A 6,695-nucleotide genomic window follows, 5' to 3' on the forward strand; every position below is an offset into this window, starting at 1 on the left:
GTCTCCCAGCCACCAGATTAGGATCACAGGTGAGCCTTCCAATTCTGGATTGTAGTTCGTTCCAGATATTGTCAAGTTGACAACCAGGGATGGCCTCTATAGCTACATAAAGAGTTCATGGATGGCCTCTATAGCTACATAAAGAGCTCATGGGTAAGCATGCTACCCTGTGTTGAGAGAAACCTAAAGAATTACATGTGTGCATGTACACTTGTCTGTGTATGTGTATATGTGTGCCTATATAGTTGCGTGCGTTCTTAAATGTAGGCATGTGGATATGTATACACATGTTTGCACATGTATTTGCAGGCATATGTTATTGTCACGTGTCTTCTTCTCTCACTAGTCTCTTACTGTACCTGGAGTACGTCTGCCTGGACTGTGAGGTCAAGATCCAGCATCTCTACTCCTGTAGCTCTGAGGATCACCACACCCAGCTTTTTTGTGGATCCTGGCCTTCATGCTTAGACAGCAGGTACTTTATTGACTAAGCTATCTCCCAAGCCCCAGAAATTATTTAGTTTTTAATTTACATAAGGTCTAGCTAAGTTTCTCTGACAGATCCTAAATTTGCTAATTGCTACACGAACCTCCCAAGTAGCTGTGATTATTGGTATGTATCCCTAGGCCCAGTTTATTCACTGCTATTTTGTATTTATTTCCTAAAGGGGAAAAAGAGTCCTGAAACACGCAGTATAATCTCAAATACCCAGAAAACAAATTACTTTGACCTCCACCATTATTTAATTTATTTTAGTATGTTTTATGGCAAAGCAGATAGTGTTATAATTCCCATCATTATATAATTTATTTTTAATATGCTTTATGCTAAGATATGAATTGTTAATATAGTGCTTTAAAACTTAACTTTAAATATTAAACTTTTATATTAAAATCAGTTCATTTATGTAATGGTGATGCTATGAGATGCTTAGTATTACTAATAACTATATCAAATAACTATATCTTAATCTGTGTTCTCATTCTAACAATAGATCTTTATGATTCCTATAAACTAAATCTTCAATCATAAATAGTATTTTGCTTTGAGTTCTGTACCAGCCACAACATAGTTAAAATAATCATCAGATTAACAATAGCCAGTTAGCCTGCAGTGTTTTGGCAAGGGTACTCCTTTATAGAATTGTCAAGGAGCCTGCTAATTGGTATGCATTTTTATGTCCATTTATGTATCATACAGAAATCACTGAAAACTGCCAAATATGGAATTCAGTGTTGTATCCTGAACATAAAATTAGAGTTTGAGGTAAACTAAAACAAACAACTATAATGAAAAACACATCTACTTTTCACACGCCCTTTCAATGGGCAAAAACTAATCTAAAATTTTATGTATGCAAGAGCCAATTTCCAGAATTAAATACCACAAAATGGCAGTGCTTTAGATAAATTCATGAAAGAAAAGCCATTTGAACTTTCTGTATACTGTTTTCATACTGTTTGGTTATGTATTTTCTTTGCAAGACGATTCTGTTTAGCTTTCTTACAAATCCTCCTGCTCTTATTAAAAACACTCTCTTGTTCTTTTGCTAGGGTTACATTCTTCCGTTTTGACTTCAAATTCTTCATAAGAAGACTGTGTTCTTTTGCTAGTCCTTGTACAGATTCTTGTTGTGTCTACTGACGCTTCGTGGGAGTGACTCACTTCTTCACATTGTAAATTCATCTCCTCAGACCTGGGTTGGCTGGTATGTGCTTAGGACATAGACTCTTTTTTTTTAAATTATTATTATTATTATTATTTTAGATATTTTCTTTATTTACATTTCAAATGCTATCCCGAAAGTTCCCTGTACCCTCTCCCTGCCCCTGCTCCCCTATTCCCCCATTCCCACTTCTTGGTCCTAGCATTCCCCTGTGCTGGGTCATATATAGTTTGCAAGACCAAGGGGCCTCTCTTCCCAATGATGGCNGATTAGNCCATCTTCTGCTACATATGCAGCTAGAGACACGAGCTCAGGGGGTACTGGTTAGTTCATATTGTTGTTCCACCTACAGGGTTGCAGCCCCCTTCAGCTCCTTGGGCACTTTCTCTAGCCCCTCCATTGGGTGCCCTGTGTTCCATCCAATAGCTGACTGTGAGCACCCACTTCTGTGTTTGCCAGGCATAGACTCTTAACCATAAGCAGTTTTGTATTCACCTAGCTTGGGTGGATTTTGTGATATCCTGACTGGTTACCATGCAGACATTTGCTTCGGATCATTTGCGCCAAGCACATAGAATAAATTTGTACTCCACAGCTAGCCACAGGCTGAAGTTATGGTTGGCTGTGACTTTCTCATACTTCAGAGCCTCAGTAGAGGATAAGTTTTCTTGCTGATTCGGAGGCATAGTCAAGGACAGCGGTCTTCCCATATCGCAGACTGCTCATCTCTGTGAAACTCCTCTGTCTGTGCAATCAACTTAGTCACACTTTGGTCATGATGCTCTTCGGACGTATTTGTCTGTATCCCAACATCACACTCATAAGCATGAGATTAACTTTCACAATATCTGTTTAGCTAGCAAGAGCTGATAGCTAATCATCTACGTCATAGCACTTTGGAAATGGAAAAGTATATTAATATTAATTACTCTGGAGATGTATGTACAAAGAAGACTTAACCCTAAACTGTCATGTCTATGGGCACTGCAGTGTTACAGAATTTGTTTTGTTTGTTTGTTTGGTTGTTATTGTTGTTTTGGCTGGTCTGGAACACAATATGTAGACCAGCATGCTAGCCTAGAACTTGTGCATAATTGTTTGCGTCTGCCTTCTCAATTCTGGGGTTACTGATAGGGTTTTGAATTTCATTCCACCTCACAGGCTCTGCCTCCATTTTCTACTCAACCTTTATTTCTGACATCTAGAAATGTTCCTGTTAATTTCTGGCTTAACAGTACATCGGGCCTTCTGTTGTTATTCATGTTGACCATGTATTTGTAGTACAGGGTGGGTATTTCTAGTATCAGCTTATATTTGATGTGTTAACCTAAAAATATGTAAGTTTCTTTAATATATAAAAGTCTTCATAAACCTTTACTATTCTGATGATTCTTGTGAATTCTAATTAGACCTACTAATTAGCTGGTTTTTAAAAAATCAACATTTAGCTTTTTATTAATTTTATATTATCACACAAAGTAATGGATTTCTTTGTGAACATTATAATTATATTTACTTGTATCAGATACAAAGAGTAAATTGGCATTTTTTTTCCTTTTTCACCTTGAAAGAACTGACAGATCTAATCTATGTTATATACTTTCAGAATGTTCACATTCCTAAGGTACAATACAATTCTTCTTTGAATTCCCCATTGAAATACACAATACTTAGTACATTATTATTCTTTGGTGTTTAATTATACCCAGTAAAACTACTTTGGCAGAATATACATGTATCTTTTATTACTTAACATAGGTGCTGAGAGAAAAGCAAACGCTGAGATGAAAAGCAATCTGCTGAAGACAAGAAAGACGTCTGGGAAATGACAATGACACAGAGAACAAAGGAGGCCTCTTTCGCAGTCGGAATTAAGGTCAACTGGGCACTAGAGTGTTTTCTTGCAAGAGTCCTAGTGCCAGACTTCAGATACAAAGTGGGCAGGCTGAGCGAATCAGAAAGCGTCCACACACAGCACAGCCACAAAGGGAATGAATGAGTCCAAGTGGGTTGTGAGCTTGGAGAAGAGAAGTTCTGTCTTACGGGTGCCGATTTGTTGTCCTGCACAGATTCTTTACACCCTGTTTCTTGTTGATAGTTTTATTCGTGCCCCTTTCCTTCCTTGCATTGCCTGTTAGGGATGCTCAGACCCATATAGTGCTGAGAACCACCTGGAGGGTTGGGGGTGGGAGTGGACGTTGAGTGGGGAGGGGAGGCAGGGAGGGGTAAGCTTGGTGGAAAGGCATCCAGTCGGCAACTACCAGCCACTGTTCTAACCTGGCCTTCTGGAATTGCCTGAAGGCTGTTTCTCTCTTTTGGCAGAGGGACGGTGAGGTAGCTGGCCACAGTTAAAGAGAGGGATGAATGCTGGTGCTCATCAGTGTTATCAGACTTTCTTCCTTTCTCTCTTTGCTGAGTCTAAGCCTCCATCCCTAGGAATGATGCTACCAGCCGCATGTTGGGAGGTCTTTCCTCCTCTCTAGAAACATCCTCACAGATACACTCATCAAGCTGATAGTAGCGATTAACCGTCACAGTCCTGTCTCTTCTAAATAAGTCCCCCGAACACACCACTTTAAAGACATTGCTTCAATAACATGTTCAGAACACTGAAAGAGAAACTAGGTCTCATGCAAGCACACAGAGTTACACAAAACACGTTTGTGGACCTCATCTACCCTGTGCATGTATACAAGAAAACTTTAATGTATGTTAATGCTTGCTGTGTAAGGAGGTCATAGGGCAGCTATGGGGAATCTTTTTCTGCCTTCTACAGTGTGACCCTCGAGATCAAATGCAGTTGGTCAGACTTGGTGGCAAACACCTTTACCCACTGCATACTCTTGCCAGCCCTCACCTGTTTTCTTTCTTTCTTTCTTTCTTTCTTTCTTTCTTTCTTTCTTTCTTTCTTTCTTTCTTTCTTTCTTTCTTTCTTTCTTTCTTTTAAAGATTTATTTATTATATGTAAGTACACTGTAGCTGTCTTCAGACACTCCAGAAGAGGGTGCCGGATCTATTTATGGATGGCTGTGAGCCACCATGTGGTTGCTGGGAATTGAACTCAGGACCTTCCGAAGAGCAGTCAGTGCTCTTAACCGCTGAGCCATCTCTCCAGCCTGCTCGCCTGCTTTCTTTACTGAAGTGCTAGTTGCTACCTTTGGCCTATTATCTTATTGGGGTCATCTGTTTAAATACTAATTTAAGTTTTTCCGTGCACGGCTGCTTCATCCACATGTACATTTGTGTGCCATGTGCATGCCTGCTGTCTGTTGAATCCAGAACTGTGTATTGGATCCCCTAGTAAATGGGGTTACAGACAATTGTGAGATGCCAAGTATGTGCTGAGAGTGCAACTTGGGTATTCTGGAAGAGCTGTCAAGACTCCTGCCTGCTGAACTGTCTCTCTAGCCTTTGTTCTCTTACTGAGTTGTAAGAGTTTTTTTTTAATCTGTAATATAAATTCTTTATCAGAGATTTTCTACATAAATGTCTGTCTTAAGGTTTTATTGCTGTGAAGACACACCATCACCAAGGCAACTTTTATAAATGACAACATTTAATTGGGGCTGGCTTACAGATTCAGAGGTTTAGTTCTTTATCATCAAGGTGGGAACCTGACAGCATCCAAGCAGGCGTGGTACAGGAGGAGCTGAGAGGTGTATATCTTGGTTAGAAGACCTCCAGGAGAAGACTGTCTCTAGGCAGCTAGGAAGAGGGTCTCAAAGTCCATCCACCACAGTGCACATTTCCTCCAACAAGGCCACACCTACTCCAATAGTACCATACCCTAGGTCAAGCATAATCAAACCATCACATTCCACTCCCTTTATCTGTTTATCTCTTTGAATATGGGACTCAGCTCCATTCTATTTCCTGCTGCCCCTTTAATACTTGAACCATACATCTTATATTTTTCCTTTCTAAACTTGCTACAATTGATCAAAATGCTCTTTGTGAAAATAAACCAGAGGGCAAAGCTTATGCTGGGCTTTCCTGAGACTTCCTTTGTCAATGCAAGTCATTGAAATCTCTTTACCCAAGTCTCTAGCAGATTAGACAAAACATTGTAAGAATAATCTCCAGAGTTCACATCACCCTCAGCACCAATGTCTTCCATATCCCTACTAGGATGGTCCATTAAGTTCCACTTGAAGCATTCCATGACTTCTTAATCCAAAGTCCCAAAATCCACATTCCTCCAAGCAAAAACATGTCAGGACTATCACAGCAATACCCCAGTCCCTGGTACCAACTTATGCCTCCATTGCTGTGAAGAGACACCATGACCAAGGCAACTCTTTTAAAGGACAGCATTTAACTGAAGCTGGCTTGCAGGTTCAGAGATTCAGTTCATTTATCATAAAGGTGGCCAGCATGGCAGCATCCAGTCAGACATGGTCCTGGAGAAGGAGCTGAGAGTTCTGAATTTTGATCTAAAGGCACCCAGTGAGAAGACTGTCTCCAGACAACTAGGAGGAGGGTCTCAATGCTCACTCCTCCGTGACACATTTCCTCCAACAACATATGTCTCCTAGTGCAGGGCACCCGCTGTGTGGAAATAAAGGGGGTGAGAGAGACCCAAATCTGGCCAGAGCTCGGAGAGACTGGACCTGCAGATGTGAGAGACTGCCACTTGCTCTCCACACCACTAGGTGGGCATCTGGCTGTGGGAAGCCACAGAACCCAGTCCTTGGGGGTGGAGAGGAAGCAGTTCCCGGTCCCTGGGCCTCAGAGAGTCCAGAGAGGACAGGTTCTAGCTCTTGGTCATCGCAGGCCATCACTGAACACTGTGGAAGAGCTGAGAACGGGTGGGGGACCCGGGGTGACAGTGGCCCTGGGCCAAAAGGAAAAAAAAAAGGTGTGGGGGAAAGTGCTGGGTGGTTCTTGCATGCTCGAGAGTCCTTGGTTTGGTCTGGTGGCTGGAAACGCTGTGAGGCCTTCCTGCGGGAGATTTGACGGAGCTCTTTAGGAGAATGCCTATTTCATCACTCCAGCATGGCAAGCTTAAGGTTTTAGAGTTTTATTGTA

Source organism: Mus pahari, chromosome 22, assembly GCF_900095145.1.
Source record: "Mus pahari chromosome 22, PAHARI_EIJ_v1.1, whole genome shotgun sequence".
Taxonomy (NCBI): Eukaryota; Metazoa; Chordata; class Mammalia; order Rodentia; family Muridae; genus Mus; species Mus pahari.